This window comes from Phyllobates terribilis, unplaced genomic scaffold, assembly GCF_046119375.1.
Source record: "Phyllobates terribilis strain yellow unplaced genomic scaffold, ASM4611937v1 Scaffold_2641__1_contigs__length_116562, whole genome shotgun sequence".
Classification (NCBI taxonomy): Eukaryota; Metazoa; Chordata; class Amphibia; order Anura; family Dendrobatidae; genus Phyllobates; species Phyllobates terribilis.
In genome coordinates, this window is record NW_027365398.1 from 96,623 (window position 1) to 113,281 (window position 16,659).

General features: G+C 43.6%; 8 non-coding genes and 1 pseudogene across 8 annotated transcripts; all 9 read left to right on the top strand.

Moving 5' to 3' along the window:
* The first annotated feature begins 263 nt into the window (after positions 1-263).
* LOC141246880 (U2 spliceosomal RNA) lies at positions 264-448 on the top strand. The gene has a single exon (XR_012310423.1). It is a non-coding gene; the product is annotated as a U2 spliceosomal RNA (small nuclear RNA).
* Positions 449-1,569: 1,121 nt separating this feature from the next.
* LOC141246854 (U2 spliceosomal RNA) lies at positions 1,570-1,760 on the top strand. The gene has a single exon (XR_012310403.1). It is a non-coding gene; the product is annotated as a U2 spliceosomal RNA (small nuclear RNA).
* A 6,143-nt stretch (positions 1,761-7,903) lies between these two features.
* Positions 7,904-8,074, top strand: LOC141246885 (U2 spliceosomal RNA; annotated as a pseudogene).
* Positions 8,075-9,192: 1,118 nt separating this feature from the next.
* Positions 9,193-9,383, top strand: LOC141246856 (U2 spliceosomal RNA). Its single transcript, XR_012310404.1, has one exon. It is a non-coding gene; the product is annotated as a U2 spliceosomal RNA (small nuclear RNA).
* Positions 9,384-10,504: 1,121 nt separating this feature from the next.
* On the top strand, positions 10,505-10,695 carry LOC141246857 (U2 spliceosomal RNA). The gene has a single exon (XR_012310405.1). It is a non-coding gene; the product is annotated as a U2 spliceosomal RNA (small nuclear RNA).
* A 1,121-nt stretch (positions 10,696-11,816) lies between these two features.
* LOC141246858 (U2 spliceosomal RNA) lies at positions 11,817-12,007 on the top strand. Its single transcript, XR_012310406.1, has one exon. It is a non-coding gene; the product is annotated as a U2 spliceosomal RNA (small nuclear RNA).
* Positions 12,008-13,128: 1,121 nt separating this feature from the next.
* On the top strand, positions 13,129-13,319 carry LOC141246859 (U2 spliceosomal RNA). The gene has a single exon (XR_012310407.1). It is a non-coding gene; the product is annotated as a U2 spliceosomal RNA (small nuclear RNA).
* Positions 13,320-14,440: 1,121 nt separating this feature from the next.
* On the top strand, positions 14,441-14,631 carry LOC141246862 (U2 spliceosomal RNA). The gene has a single exon (XR_012310409.1). It is a non-coding gene; the product is annotated as a U2 spliceosomal RNA (small nuclear RNA).
* A 1,118-nt stretch (positions 14,632-15,749) lies between these two features.
* On the top strand, positions 15,750-15,940 carry LOC141246863 (U2 spliceosomal RNA). The gene has a single exon (XR_012310410.1). It is a non-coding gene; the product is annotated as a U2 spliceosomal RNA (small nuclear RNA).
* The last annotated feature ends 719 nt before the right edge of the window (positions 15,941-16,659 follow it).

Below are 16,659 nucleotides of genomic sequence, written 5' to 3' on the forward strand. Positions count from 1 at the left end.
AGGATTATTCTTTCTAGGCTATTTTTGATTTACAAGATGGATAGTAGTAGCGGTGGTGGAACAGATGCCGAGGGAATATGGAAATTTAAAAAGTGGAGGCATATTGTAAAATTTCAGTGATCTTTTGGTTTATATTAATAAGATGTTCTTCTTTCTGTAATATTAGGTTACTTTATGCTTAATAAATATGGCCATGATGATGAGAAGTTTTTTTTTGCAACAGTTTTGGTATATCCTACTGATTTGCTATAAAACTAACCTGAATGGTTTAAAAAAAAAAAAAAAAAAAAAAAAATCTGTTCTTATCAGTTTAATATCTGATACGTCCCCTATCTGGGGACCATATATTAAATGGATTTTTTGAACAGGGAGATGGAAAAAGAGCTTGCTCTGTCCACTCCACGCATTGACCTGGTATTGCAGTATCTCCAGGACCGGTGCACCCCTTCTTTAATGCAGTTTCTAAAATCAGAAAGAATTGAATTCAATGTTTTTTGTTCATTTTGCTTGTTTGTCGGATTTTGGGATGGACTCTTTGGCTTTGCTTTTCTTCTCCTCATTGGATTTTTCATGTTCAAAGTTGCAGAAGCCAGATTACAAGCTCATTTTGGTTCAACTTCAGCAACTGTGCATTGCATTGCCATGTAATGTAATGAAATGCTATCTTTCTAGCTCTCCCTTTTTACTTCCTTTTGGATAAACAGACATATTAGGCAAGCATTTTGGAGCTTTCACCTAAATAACTACAGGTGGTGAGATAAGCTGCACAATATAATTGACCTTTCAGTATATTGTTGCACACACACCATCTATTTAGCAAATGCCCTTGTTATCAACAGCAGCCTTTTAAACTCACCTGAGCTAACAGGTATGTGCGCTGGTTACTCTGCTGCGCTTAAAATTTCTTTTTTGGTTTGCTACAATGCCTTTTCTGAAACGTTGTCTCCCTCTGCTGGAACACTGACTTCTTTCATTTAATGCCTGCAGACTATAAAAGAGAACCCAACCCAAAAAGTTTGGTTGATTAGTCTGTGGCATTCTGTTAAACTGTTGCTTATGGCGGTCTCTGTGAGCTTCTCAGCGACATTCAGCCAGCCAGGTATCCTGCCTGCAGTAGATGGAATGTGGCAATGGAACGCTGGCTGCGCGTGTCATAATAGGCTCTGAGCCTTTATATACCTGTGCACAGCAGCAGCCACCTTCAGTCTGCTGCTGGACAGCCAGCAGCAGCAGCAGCAGCAGCAGGAGAGGCATGTAATCAGCAGCCCTCCTGCTAAGGGTAGACAGCTGCTCGTTCCACCCCACCCCCCGCCTTAATTGGTTCTCCTCCCTTCCAACGGTGTTGAGGCGGGTGGGAACAGCAGGGGGTGAAGGTGCTGTGTTTAAAGAGGTGGAGTTATGCAGATCTAAAACGCGTGGATTGCAGCAGCAGCAAGCCGAAAAGTGCAGGCATGTAAGGGATCTAGAGGTTGACAACATGTCTTCTTAACGGGAGTCCAGGAGCTCATCTCCACAAATGGACTTTTCAGGATCCTTGGGTGGCTCCGTAGTTTGAAACCAATTCTGGCTATCGCTTCTCGGCCTTTTGGCTAAGATCAAGTGTAGTATCTGTTCTTATCAGTTTAATATCTGATACGTCCCCTATCTGGGGACCATATATTAAATGGATTTTTAGAACAGGGAGATGGAAAAAGAGCTTGCTCTGTCCACTCCACGCATTGACCTGGTATTGCAGTATCTCCAGGACCGGTGCACCCCTTCTTTAATGCAGTTTCTAAAATCAGAAAGAATTGAATTCAATGTTTTTTGTTCATTTTGCTTGTTTGTCAGATTTTGGGATGGACTCTTTGGCTTTGCTTTTCTTCTCCTCATTGGATTTTTCATGTTCAAAGTTGCAGAAGCCAGATTACAAGCTCATTTTGGTTCAACTTCAGCAACTGTGCATTGCATTGCCATGTAATGTAATGAAATGCTATCTTTCTAGCTCTCCCTTTTTACTTCCTTTTGGATAAACAGACATATTAGGCAAGCATTTTGGAGCTTTCACCTAAATAACTACAGGTGGTGAGATAAGCTGCACAATATAATTGACCTTTCAGTATATTGTTGCACACACACCATCTATTTAGCAAATGCCCTTGTTATCAACAGCAGCCTTTTAAACTCACCTGAGCTAACAGGTATGTGCGCTGGTTACTCTGCTGCGCTTAAAATTTCTTTTTTGGTTTGCTACAATGCCTTTTCTGAAACGTTGTCTCCCTCTGCTGGAACACTGACTTCTTTCATTTAATGCCTGCAGACTATAAAAGAGAACCCAACCCAAAAAGTTTGGTTGATTAGTCTGTGGCATTCTGTTAAACTGTTGCTTATGGCGGTCTCTGTGAGCTTCTCAGCGACATTCAGCCAGCCAGGTATCCTGCCTGCAGTAGATGGAATGTGGCAATGGAACGCTGGCTGCGCGTGTCATAATAGGCTCTGAGCCTTTATATACCTGTGCACAGCAGCAGCCACCTTCAGTCTGCTGCTGGACAGCCAGCAGCAGCAGCAGCAGCAGCAGGAGAGGTATGTAATCAGCAGCCCTCCTGCTAAGGGTAGACAGCTGCTCGTTCCACCCCACCCCCCGCCTTAATTGGTTCTCCTCCCTTCCAACGGTGTTGAGGCGGGTGGGAACAGCAGGGGGTGAAGGTGCTGTGTTTAAAGAGGTGGAGTTATGCAGATCTAAAACGCGTGGATTGCAGCAGCAGCAAGCCGAAAAGTGCAGGCATGTAAGGGATCTAGAGGTTGACAACATGTCTTCTTAACGGGAGTCCAGGAGCTCATCTCCACAAATGGACTTTTCAGGATCCTTGGGTGGCTCCGTAGTTTGAAACCAATTCTGTTTATCGCTTCTCGGCCTTTTGGCTAAGATCAAGTGTCTGGACATCAGGTTCCTTGAGTGCTAGCCCTCGGCCTTCCAGCATCGCCACTCCGGTGGCTTAAGCTGGATGCTGCTATAGGGGGAGAGTGAGGAGGAAACGGGAAGGCGATTTCCGTGGCTGACTATGGGAGTCAAGCTGAAATTTGCTGGGACCGGGGACCCCCGGGTCAAGAATGGATTTCGCATTGAGATTTCCGAGGAGAAGAAGGGACATTTTTCCATGTCCTACCTGGTGAATGCCATCTTCTATGAAGCATTGAAGATTAAGAAGTCGGACATTCTTTGCCTGCAGGAATTTAGAAGTCATGGAAGGTATGTGCTGGTTCTTTCTACTATGGCTGCTTGCCAAAATCTTTATAGAACCTTGAAAGGCCATACTGAGAACTCCCTCCTAGATGGACTCACTTTTACTGTCCTCTATTCAAAGGGGGATGTTCCTGTTGTTGTGTTTATGCACAATCCCTTTATCCCCCAGGAGGACATTACTGTATTCTTGAGGAGGCATTGTACTTATGTGCATTTTTCCCACAAGATCTCGAATGAAGAAGGCTTGTGGACTGGCAAATACAAGTACTTTGTTCGTTTTGCTACAGACCCTGAGGGGCCAGGGGGCATACATTATCCTCCTATGTGTTTCTCTATTGGGAGAGACACTGGTTTCTTGTACTTTCCTGATGCTCCTTTTTTCTGCAGAAGATGTAACAAGTATGGTCATGTCCAGGAGTCCTGCAGGTATCCGCCAACCTGCAGGAGGTGTAACACGTCTGGTCATATGGCGAAAGACTGCAAGAACCAGGTAAAGTGTGATGTTTGTGGTGAGGAGGGGCATGTTCTTAGGCAGTGTCAAGCTAGAACCACTCCTAAGTCTTTTGCTCAAGTGGTCGCGGAGGGGCCTGCTGTTCCTTCGACTTCTACTAGGGTTCCACAAGGTCCCCTTCCGGATGTCGGGGAGGCAACTGCTCCCCAAGAGGAAGAGGATGGCACTCAGATGGACGACATATTTGAAGATGCCCAGCTTCAGCCTCCTGCGTCAGGAGGCTTTGACATGGTGATTCCTGAGGTGATGTCACCTTTCCCTCCCCAGTTTGTTGTCCGTGGTGAGGGGGAAATGGACTTGTCCAATTCTCCTGTCATATCTTGGTGCAATACTGCTTCAGAGGAGATCGGGGGCGGTGGCCAAGGGGACTTGTCTGCTGTCCGTTTCTCTGATGAGGAGGATCCTGATGTGGTCAAGAAGAAGCCAAGGACTGAGTGTTCATCCATTGCTGCCGTGTGTGATAGCCCGGTGGACTCTCGTGCTTACCCGTCAGATGTATTTTCTCCTGACATTGTTACATTTGGCATTCAGCCAGATGGTAATAGCTTTGCTTTTCTTGATGAAGGTTGAGTTGATGTTTTCTTTCTTTTTTTTTTCAGGTTATGTGTGATCCCCTTTATTTATGCCGCATCATTCTGGATGGGACATTGTGTCCCTTAATGTTAGGCAAATTAGATCTGTTACCCGAAGAACAACAGTTCTGGATTATCTAAAGGGTTTGAGTGCAGATGTCTATTGTCTACAAGAGTGTGGGATTACTGAATCTCCAGGGGATAAGGACTGGCCTTATGGCCAGTATGTTTGGTCGGGGTCCAGCTTTAACAAAAATGATGGTGTGGGGATTTTAGTTGGTAATAAGAATATTACTATTGATAGTTACACGGTTGTGGAGGTGGGTCGCTGCATTATTGTTTTTTTGAGTTATAGGGGGTGGAAGGTTAGAATGATTAATTTATATTGTCCTACTAAAAAAGAGGAGCGGCTTGCTCTTCTTGAGAAATTGAGTTTTTTTCTCCCTGGAAAAATTCCTACAGTTTTTGTTGGTGACTGTAATTGTGTCACAGAAGGTAATGTGGACATTACGGGAAAAAAGTTATCTCAACTTATTTCTGATTTTTCTTTCTTAGACGCTGCAATACTTGAGTATGGCATTCCACCACCGCCTACATATTATGCTGACCGTGGTAATATTTCATCGAGAATAGATAGGATGTTATTTTCCAAAAATATGGTTTGTTCAAGTTATGTTCAACATAAGGTACCTTTTTCTGATCATGAGTGTTTGCGTGGAGTTTTTAGTGCGAATGGGGACATGGTGTTTGGGGGTGGGGTTTGGAAATTGAATACGAGGTTGTTGGAGGATGAGGAGGTGATGAGTGAGTTGGAGAAAAGGTATGCAAGTTGGAGGTGGCGTAAGCGTGATTTTGGTAGTGTGCTTGAATGGTGGGATTGGGTGAAATTACAGTTAAAAACTTTCTTTAAAAAATGGGGCTACAAAAAAGCTGCCAGATATCGTAATAGATTTAATGACTTAAGTAGACGGATTGATTGGTTGCGTGGGTGTGTTAGGAAAGGAATGGATATGTCTGATCAGCTTGAGGTTGCTAAGAATGAGTTAAAATGTCTTCTGGATGAAAAAGGTAAAGAGATTATTTACCGTACCAAGTTAGAGCATTTGGAAAAGAATGAAAAGTGCACCAGGTACTTTTTTAAAAAAATGAATGGAAGGAAGTTGGATTTGAGTGAAGTGGTAGGTGAAGATGGATCTAGTGTGGTTGGGAAGAATGTGTTGAATGAGGTGAATGGCTTCTATAGTAAGTTGTACGATGAGAAATGGATTGATCCTGGACTTGTGTCGCATGTATTGAGTGGTATGGAGAAGAGACTTGGTTCGGATGAATGTGATGCTTTGTGTGAGGATGTTATTTTGGATGAGGTGAGGAATGTTGTTATGAGTGCTAAAAAGAATAAGACGCCTGGGAAGGATGGGTTGCCTGTGGAGCTGTATGTGAAAGCTTGGGAGTTTTTGGGTAAGGACTTGACTGAGGTTTGTAGGTATATGTGGATGAATGGTGTTTTGTGTGACAGTATGAAAGAGGGTATAGTGGTTCTTGTGTTTAAGAAGGGTGAGAAAAAGCGTTTGGAGAACTGGAGACCCATATCATTGCTTAACGCTGATTATAAGGTCTACAGTAAATTGTTAGCAAATCGTATGCGTGAGGTGATTGGTAGGGTTGTGGAGGATGACCAAGTGTGTGCCGTGCCTGGTCGGAGTATAAGTGATAATTTGTTATTGTTAAGGGATATGCTTGGGGATTGTAAGACTAGAAAGCAGAAGTGTATGGTGTTAGCAATTGATTTCGAAAAGGCTTTTGATAGAGTTTCGCATGTGTTTCTGTTTAAAGTATTGGAGAGGATGGGTTTCCCTAGGGTTTTTCTGAATGGAGTTAAGTCTTTATATGATTATGTGTCAAGTGAGTTTTTAGTGAATGGATGGTTGTCTGACAAAGTGATGATTAGGTCTGGTGTAAGACAGGGGTGCCCTATGTCCCCTGTCTTGTTTGTATGTGTGATTGAGCCTTTGCTGTGTTTAGTGAGACGTGAGAAAATGATGAGAGGATTGTTAGTGCCTGGGAGTGGTGGTAAGCATGTGAAGGTGTTAGGTTACATGGATGATGTTGTGATGGTGAGTGAAAGTATGGCTTCAATGAGTAGGGTGAGGTTGCTTTTGGATTTTTTCTGTGGTGCATCAGGTTTTAGAGTTAACTGGACTAAGTGTAGTTTCAAATGCTTTGGAGATGACAGTATTCGTATGGAAGGTGTTAAGTATGAGGAGAGTGCAATTAAGGTTTTAGGGGTATTTTTCAATGATGATCTGAAAGGAAATGAGAGTTGGGACGAGTGTGGTATGCGTGTTGAGCGAAAATTGAATTTTTGGAGAATGAGAGATCTTTCTTTGCGGGGCAAAGTTCTAGTTATCAAAGCAGTGATCTTACCCATTCTGCTTTTTGTGGCCATAATTTTTCCATCCCCTTTTAGGAAAGTGAAGAGAGTTGAGAAAATGATTTTTTCTTTTTTCTGGTGCAGCAAGATGGAGAAGCTGAAGAGGGAAAGCCTTTATAAGGCCTGCCAGCATGGTGGTTTGGGATTTCCTAATGTTGAGGTTTTTTTAGGGCTCCATTATATTAAGACGATTGTGGTATTGTTGGGTAAAGGTAATAAGGGTGCATGTATGGCAAGTTATTCTGCAGGATGGATGTTGTATGGGTTAGGTTGGAGAAAGAGGGATGCGAGAGTGCCTGTGTCTTTTAAGTGTCCGGTGTGGTATGAGGTGATTGAGAAGTTTGTCAAGAAGTATGATTTGCTGAGTGTGCCGGTGGATGAGTTTAGAATGACTAAGAGGGTGTATAGGAAATTGTGTGCAAATGAGGTCGAGTCTAATATTGTTGGTTTGAGAGGGAATGAGGTTGCGGATGCTTGGAGAAAGTTGGGTATGTATGGGATGTCCAACAAACAGAAGGATGTAGTGTGGATGGCGTTTCACAATATTCTTCCAGTGAGAGACGTTCAAAAGAAGAGAGGTTTGATTAGGTCGGATGTTTGTCCAAGAGATGGATGTAATGGTTGTGAGACGGTTATGCATCTGATGTGGGATTGTGATTTTGCGCAAGACGTGTGGAAATGTGTAGGGGGGTTGTGTAGGAGTTTGGCAGGAGTGACTTTTGTGGATTGGCGTGTGGTTATGTTTGGTATTGGTGCAAGTGGACGTGTAAAGGAGAGAGTTTTGTGGTTAATTATGGCTTGTGTGTTAGAAAGTTTGTGGGATGTGAGGAATCTTTGTGTATTTAAAAGGAAATCAATTACAGTAAATGAATGTATTAGGATTATTCTTTCTAGGCTATTTTTGATTTACAAGATGGATAGTAGTAGCGGTGGAGGAACAGATGCCGAGGGAATATGGAAATTTAAAAAGTGGAGGCATATTGTAAAATTTCAGTGATCTTTTGGTTTATATTAATAAGATGTTCTTCTTTCTGTAATATTAGGTTACTTTATGCTTAATAAATATGGCCATGATGATGAGAAGTTTTTTTGCAACAGTTTTGGTATATCCTACTGATTTGCTATAAAACTAACCTGAATGGTTTAAAAAAAAAAAAAAAAAAAAAAAAAAAAAAAAAAAAAAATCTGTTTTTATCAGTTTAATATCTGATACGTCCCCTATCTGGGGACCATATATTAAATGGATTTTTAGAACAGGGAGATGGAAAAAGAGCTTGCTCTGTCCACTCCACGCATTGACCTGGTATTGCAGTATCTCCAGGACCGGTGCACCCCTTCTTTAATGCAGTTTCTAAAATCAGAAAGAATTGAATTCAATGTTTTTTGTTCATTTTGCTTGTTTGTCGGATTTTGGGATGGACTCTTTGGCTTTGCTTTTCTTCTCCTCATTGGATTTTTCATGTTCAAAGTTGCAGAAGCCAGATTACAAGCTCATTTTGGTTCAACTTCAGCAACTGTGCATTGCATTGCCATGTAATGTAATGAAATGCTATCTTTCTAGCTCTCCCTTTTTACTTCCTTTTGGATAAACAGACATATTAGGCAAGCATTTTGGAGCTTTCACCTAAATAACTACAGGTGGTGAGATAAGCTGCACAATATAATTGACCTTTCAGTATATTGTTGCACACACACCATCTATTTAGCAAATGCCCTTGTTATCAACAGCAGCCTTTTAAACTCACCTGAGCTAACAGGTATGTGCGCTGGTTACTCTGCTGCGCTTAAAATTTCTTTTTTGGTTTGCTACAATGCCTTTTCTGAAACGTTGTCTCCCTCTGCTGGAACACTGACTTCTTTCATTTAATGCCTGCAGACTATAAAAGAGAACCCAACCCAAAAAGTTTGGTTGATTAGTCTGTGGCATTCTGTTAAACTGTTGCTTATGGCGGTCTCTGTGAGCTTCTCAGCGACATTCAGCCAGCCAGGTATCCTGCATGCAGTAGATGGAATGTGGCAATGGAACGCTGGCTGCGCGTGTCATAATAGGCTCTGAGCCTTTATATACCTGTGCACAGCAGCAGCCACCTTCAGTCTGCTGCTGGACAGCCAGCAGCAGCAGCAGCAGCAGGAGAGGTATGTAATCAGCAGCCCTCCTGCTAAGGGTAGACAGCTGCTCGTTCCACCCCAGCCCCCGCCTTAATTGGTTCTCCTCCCTTCCAACGATGTTGAGGCGGGTGGGAACAGCAGGGGGTGAAGGTGCTGTGTTTAAAGAGGTGGAGTTATGCAGATCTAAAACGCGTGGATTGCAGCAGCAGCAAGCCGAAAAGTGCAGGCATGTAAGGGATCTAGAGGTTGACAACATGTCTTCTTAACGGGAGTCCAGGAGCTCATCTCCACAAATGGACTTTTCAGGATCCTTGGGTGGCTCCGTAATTTGAAACCAATTCTGGTTATCGCTTCTCGGCCTTTTGGCTAAGATCAAGTGTAGTATCTGTTCTTATCAGTTTAATATCTGATACGTCCCCTATCTGGGGACCATATATTAAATGGATTTTTAGAACAGGGAGATGGAAAAAGAGCTTGCTCTGTCCACTCCACGCATTGACCTGGTATTGCAGTATCTCCAGGACCGGTGCACCCCTTCTTTAATGCAGTTTCTAAAATCAGAAAGAATTGAATTCAATGTTTTTTGTTCATTTTGCTTGTTTGTCGGATTTTGGGATGGACTCTTTGGCTTTGCTTTTCTTCTCCTCATTGGATTTTTCATGTTCAAAGTTGCAGAAGCCAGATTACAAGCTCATTTTGGTTCAACTTCAGCAACTGTGCATTGCATTGCCATGTAATGTAATGAAATGCTATCTTTCTAGCTCTCCCTTTTTACTTCCTTTTGGATAAACAGACATATTAGGCAAGCATTTTGGAGCTTTCACCTAAATAACTACAGGTGGTGAGATAAGCTGCACAATATAATTGACCTTTCAGTATATTGTTGCACACACACCATCTATTTAGCAAATGCCCTTGTTATCAACAGCAGCCTTTTAAACTCACCTGAGCTAACAGGTATGTGCGCTGGTTACTCTGCTGCGCTTAAAATTTCTTTTTTGGTTTGCTACAATGCCTTTTCTGAAACGTTGTCTCCCTCTGCTGGAACACTGACTTCTTTCATTTAATGCCTGCAGACTATAAAAGAGAACCCAACCCAAAAAGTTTGGTTGATTAGTCTGTGGCATTCTGTTAAACTGTTGCTTATGGCGGTCTCTGTGAGCTTCTCAGCGACATTCAGCCAGCCAGGTATCCTGCCTGCAGTAGATGGAATGTGGCAATGGAACGCTGGCTGCGCGTGTCATAATAGGCTCTGAGCCTTTATATACCTGTGCACAGCAGCAGCCACCTTCAGTCTGCTGCTGGACAGCCAGCAGCAGCAGCAGCAGCAGCAGGAGAGGTATGTAATCAGCAGCCCTCCTGCTAAGGGTAGACAGCTGCTCGTTCCACCCCACCCCCCGCCTTAATTGGTTCTCCTCCCTTCCAACGGTGTTGAGGCGGGTGGGAACAGCAGGGGGTGAAGGTGCTGTGTTTAAAGAGGTGGAGTTATGCAGATCTAAAACGCGTGGATTGCAGCAGCAGCAAGCCGAAAAGTGCAGGCATGTAAGGGATCTAGAGGTTGACAACATGTCTTCTTAACGGGAGTCCAGGAGCTCATCTCCACAAATGGACTTTTCAGGATCCTTGGGTGGCTCCGTAGTTTGAAACCAATTCTGGTTATCGCTTCTCGGCCTTTTGGCTAAGATCAAGTGTAGTATCTGTTCTTATCAGTTTAATATCTGATACGTCCCCTATCTGGGGACCATATATTAAATGGATTTTTAGAACAGGGAGATGGAAAAAGAGCTTGCTCTGTCCACTCCACGCATTGACCTGGTATTGCAGTATCTCCAGGACCGGTGCACCCCTTCTTTAATGCAGTTTCTAAAATCAGAAAGAATTGAATTCAATGTTTTTTGTTCATTTTGCTTGTTTGTCGGATTTTGGGATGGACTCTTTGGCTTTGCTTTTCTTCTCCTCATTGGATTTTTCATGTTCAAAGTTGCAGAAGCCAGATTACAAGCTCATTTTGGTTCAACTTCAGCAACTGTGCATTGCATTGCCATGTAATGTAATGAAATGCTATCTTTCTAGCTCTCCCTTTTCACTTCCTTTTGGATAAACAGACATATTAGGCAAGCATTTTGGAGCTTTCACCTAAATAACTACAGGTGGTGAGATAAGCTGCACAATATAATTGACCTTTCAGTATATTGTTGCACACACACCATCTATTTAGCAAATGCCCTTGTTATCAACAGCAGCCTTTTAAACTCACCTGAGCTAACAGGTATGTGCGCTGGTTACTCTGCTGCGCTTAAAATTTCTTTTTTGGTTTGCTACAATGCCTTTTCTGAAACGTTGTCTCCCTCTGCTGGAACACTGACTTCTTTCATTTAATGCCTGCAGACTATAAAAGAGAACCCAACCCAAAAAGTTTGGTTGATTAGTCTGTGGCATTCTGTTAAACTGTTGCTTATGGCGGTCTCTGTGAGCTTCTCAGCGACATTCAGCCAACCAGGTATCCTGCCTGCAGTAGATGGAATGTGGCAATGGAACGCTGGCTGCGCGTGTCATAATAGGCTCTGAGCCTTTATATACCTGTGCACAGCAGCAGCCACCTTCAGTCTGCTGCTGGACAGCCAGCAGCAGCAGCAGCAGCAGCAGGAGAGGTATGTAATCAGCAGCCCTCCTGCTAAGGGTAGACAGCTGCTCGTTCCACCCCACCCCCCGCCTTAATTGGTTCTCCTCCCTTCCAACGGTGTTGAGGCGGGTGGGAACAGCAGGGGGTGAAGGTGCTGTGTTTAAAGAGGTGGAGTTATGCAGATCTAAAACGCGTGGATTGCAGCAGCAGCAAGCCGAAAAGTGCAGGCATGTAAGGGATCTAGAGGTTGACAACATGTCTTCTTAACGGGAGTCCAGGAGCTCATCTCCACAAATGGACTTTTCAGGATCCTTGGGTGGCTCCGTAGTTTGAAACCAATTCTGGTTATCGCTTCTCGGCCTTTTGGCTAAGATCAAGTGTAGTATCTGTTCTTATCAGTTTAATATCTGATACGTCCCCTATCTGGGGACCATATATTAAATGGATTTTTAGAACAGGGAGATGGAAAAAGAGCTTGCTCTGTCCACTCCACGCATTGACCTGGTATTGCAGTATCTCCAGGACCGGTGCACCCCTTCTTTAATGCAGTTTCTAAAATCAGAAAGAATTGAATTCAATGTTTTTTGTTCATTTTGCTTGTTTGTCGGATTTTGGGATGGACTCTTTGGCTTTGCTTTTCTTCTCCTCATTGGATTTTTCATGTTCAAAGTTGCAGAAGCCAGATTACAAGCTCATTTTGGTTCAACTTCAGCAACTGTGCATTGCATTGCCATGTAATGTAATGAAATGCTATCTTTCTAGCTCTCCCTTTTTACTTCCTTTTGGATAAACAGACATATTAGGCAAGCATTTTGGAGCTTTCACCTAAATAACTACAGGTGGTGAGATAAGCTGCACAATATAATTGACCTTTCAGTATATTGTTGCACACACACCATCTATTTAGCAAATGCCCTTGTTATCAACAGCAGCCTTTTAAACTCACCTGAGCTAACAGGTATGTGCGCTGGTTACTCTGCTGCGCTTAAAATTTCTTTTTTGGTTTGCTACAATGCCTTTTCTGAAACGTTGTCTCCCTCTGCTGGAACACTGACTTCTTTCATTTAATGCCTGCAGACTATAAAAGAGAACCCAACCCAAAAAGTTTGGTTGATTAGTCTGTGGCATTCTGTTAAACTGTTGCTTATGGCGGTCTCTGTGAGCTTCTCAGCGACATTCAGCCAGCCAGGTATCCTGCCTGCAGTAGATGGAATGTGGCAATGGAACGCTGGCTGCGCGTGTCATAATAGGCTCTGAGCCTTTATATACCTGTGCACAGCAGCAGCCACCTTCAGTCTGCTGCTGGACAGCCAGCAGCAGCAGCAGCAGCAGCAGGAGAGGTATGTAATCAGCAGCCCTCCTGCTAAGGGTAGACAGCTGCTCGTTCCACCCCACCCCCCGCCTTAATTGGTTCTCCTCCCTTCCAACGGTGTTGAGGCGGGTGGGAACAGCAGGGGGTGAAGGTGCTGTGTTTAAAGAGGTGGAGTTATGCAGATCTAAAACGCGTGGATTGCAGCAGCAGCAAGCCGAAAAGTGCAGGCATGTAAGGGATCTAGAGGTTGACAACATGTCTTCTTAACGGGAGTCCAGGAGCTCATCTCCACAAATGGACTTTTCAGGATCCTTGGGTGGCTCCGTAGTTTGAAACCAATTCTGGTTATCGCTTCTCGGCCTTTTGGCTAAGATCAAGTGTAGTATCTGTTCTTATCAGTTTAATATCTGATACGTCCCCTATCTGGGGACCATATATTAAATGGATTTTTAGAACAGGGAGATGGAAAAAGAGCTTGCTCTGTCCACTCCACGCATTGACCTGGTATTGCAGTATCTCCAGGACCGGTGCACCCCTTCTTTAATGCAGTTTCTAAAATCAGAAAGAATTGAATTCAATGTTTTTTGTTCATTTTGCTTGTTTGTCGGATTTTGGGATGGACTCTTTGGCTTTGCTTTTCTTCTCCTCATTGGATTTTTCATGTTCAAAGTTGCAGAAGCCAGATTACAAGCTCATTTTGGTTCAACTTCAGCAACTGTGCATTGCATTGCCATGTAATGTAATGAAATGCTATCTTTCTAGCTCTCCCTTTTTACTTCCTTTTGGATAAACAGACATATTAGGCAAGCATTTTGGAGCTTTCACCTAAATAACTACAGGTGGTGAGATAAGCTGCACAATATAATTGACCTTTCAGTATATTGTTGCACACACACCATCTATTTAGCAAATGCCCTTGTTATCAACAGCAGCCTTTTAAACTCACCTGAGCTAACAGGTATGTGCGCTGGTTACTCTGCTGCGCTTAAAATTTCTTTTTTGGTTTGCTACAATGCCTTTTCTGAAACGTTGTCTCCCTCTGCTGGAACACTGACTTCTTTCATTTAATGCCTGCAGACTATAAAAGAGAACCCAACCCAAAAAGTTTGGTTGATTAGTCTGTGGCATTCTGTTAAACTGTTGCTTATGGCGGTCTCTGTGAGCTTCTCAGCGACATTCAGCCAGCCAGGTATCCTGCCTGCAGTAGATGGAATGTGGCAATGGAACGCTGGCTGCGCGTGTCATAATAGGCTCTGAGCCTTTATATACCTGTGCACAGCAGCAGCCACCTTCAGTCTGCTGCTGGACAGCCAGCAGCAGCAGCAGCAGCAGCAGGAGAGGTATGTAATCAGCAGCCCTCCTGCTAAGGGTAGACAGCTGCTCGTTCCACCCCACCCCCCGCCTTAATTGGTTCTCCTCCCTTCCAACGGTGTTGAGGCGGGTGGGAACAGCAGGGGGTGAAGGTGCTGTGTTTAAAGAGGTGGAGTTATGCAGATCTAAAACGCGTGGATTGCAGCAGCAGCAAGCCGAAAAGTGCAGGCATGTAAGGGATCTAGAGGTTGACAACATGTCTTCTTAACGGGAGTCCAGGAGCTCATCTCCACAAATGGACTTTTCAGGATCCTTGGGTGGCTCCGTAGTTTGAAACCAATTCTGGTTATCGCTTCTCGGCCTTTTGGCTAAGATCAAGTGTAGTATCTGTTCTTATCAGTTTAATATCTGATACGTCCCCTATCTGGGGACCATATATTAAATGGATTTTTAGAACAGGGAGATGGAAAAAGAGCTTGCTCTGTCCACTCCACGCATTGACCTGGTATTGCAGTATCTCCAGGACCGGTGCACCCCTTCTTTAATGCAGTTTCTAAAATCAGAAAGAATTGAATTCAATGTTTTTTGTTCATTTTGCTTGTTTGTCGGATTTTGGGATGGACTCTTTGGCTTTGCTTTTCTTCTCCTCATTGGATTTTTCATGTTCAAAGTTGCAGAAGCCAGATTACAAGCTCATTTTGGTTCAACTTCAGCAACTGTGCATTGCATTGCCATGTAATGTAATGAAATGCTATCTTTCTAGCTCTCCCTTTTTACTTCCTTTTGGATAAACAGACATATTAGGCAAGCATTTTGGAGCTTTCACCTAAATAACTACAGGTGGTGAGATAAGCTGCACAATATAATTGACCTTTCAGTATATTGTTGCACACACACCATCTATTTAGCAAATGCCCTTGTTATCAACAGCAGCCTTTTAAACTCACCTGAGCTAACAGGTATGTGCGCTGGTTACTCTGCTGCGCTTAAAATTTCTTTTTTGGTTTGCTACAATGCCTTTTCTGAAACGTTGTCTCCCTCTGCTGGAACACTGACTTCTTTCATTTAATGCCTGCAGACTATAAAAGAGAACCCAACCCAAAAAGTTTGGTTGATTAGTCTGTGGCATTCTGTTAAACTGTTGCTTATGGCGGTCTCTGTGAGCTTCTCAGCGACATTCAGCCAGCCAGGTATCCTGCCTGCAGTAGATGGAATGTGGCAATGGAACGCTGGCTGCGCGTGTCATAATAGGCTCTGAGCCTTTATATACCTGTGCACAGCAGCAGCCACCTTCAGTCTGCTGCTGGACAGCCAGCAGCAGCAGCAGCAGCAGGAGAGGTATGTAATCAGCAGCCCTCCTGCTAAGGGTAGACAGCTGCTCGTTCCACCCCACCCCCCGCCTTAATTGGTTCTCCTCCCTTCCAACGGTGTTGAGGCGGGTGGGAACAGCAGGGGGTGAAGGTGCTGTGTTTAAAGAGGTGGAGTTATGCAGATCTAAAACGCGTGGATTGCAGCAGCAGCAAGCCGAAAAGTGCAGGCATGTAAGGGATCTAGAGGTTGACAACATGTCTTCTTAACGGGAGTCCAGGAGCTCATCTCCACAAATGGACTTTTCAGGATCCTTGGGTGGCTCCGTAGTTTGAAACCAATTCTGGTTATCGCTTCTCGGCCTTTTGGCTAAGATCAAGTGTAGTATCTGTTCTTATCAGTTTAATATCTGATACGTCCCCTATCTGGGGACCATATATTAAATGGATTTTTAGAACAGGGAGATGGAAAAAGAGCTTGCTCTGTCCACTCCACGCATTGACCTGGTATTGCAGTATCTCCAGGACCGGTGCACCCCTTCTTTAATGCAGTTTCTTAAATCAGAAAGAATTGAATTCAATGTTTTTTGTTCATTTTGCTTGTTTGTCGGATTTTGGGATGGACTCTTTGGCTTTGCTTTTCTTCTCCTCATTGGATTTTTCATGTTCAAAGTTGCAGAAGCCAGATTACAAGCTCATTTTGGTTCAACTTCAGCAACTGCGCATTGCATTGCCATGTAATGTAATGAAATGCTATCTTTCTAGCTCTCCCTTTTTACTTCCTTTTGGATAAACAGACATATTAGGCAAGCATTTTGGAGCTTTCACCTAAATAACTACAGGTGGTGAGATAAGCTGCACAATATAATTGACCTTTCAGTATATTGTTGCACACACACCATCTATTTAGCAAATGCCCTTGTTATCAACAGCAGCCTTTTAAACTCACCTGAGCTAACAGGTATGTGCGCTGGTTACTCTGCTGCGCTTAAAATTTCTTTTTTGGTTTGCTACAATGCCTTTTCTGAAACGTTGTCTCCCTCTGCTGGAACACTGACTTCTTTCATTTAATGCCTGCAGACTATAAAAGAGAACCCAACCCAAAAAGTTTGGTTGATTAGTCTGTGGCATTCTGTTAAACTGTTGCTTATGGCGGTCTCTGTGAGCTTCTCAGCGACATTCAGCCAGCCAGGTATCCTGCCTGCAGTAGATGGAATGTGGCAATGGAACGCTGGCTGCGCGTGTCATAATAGACTCTGA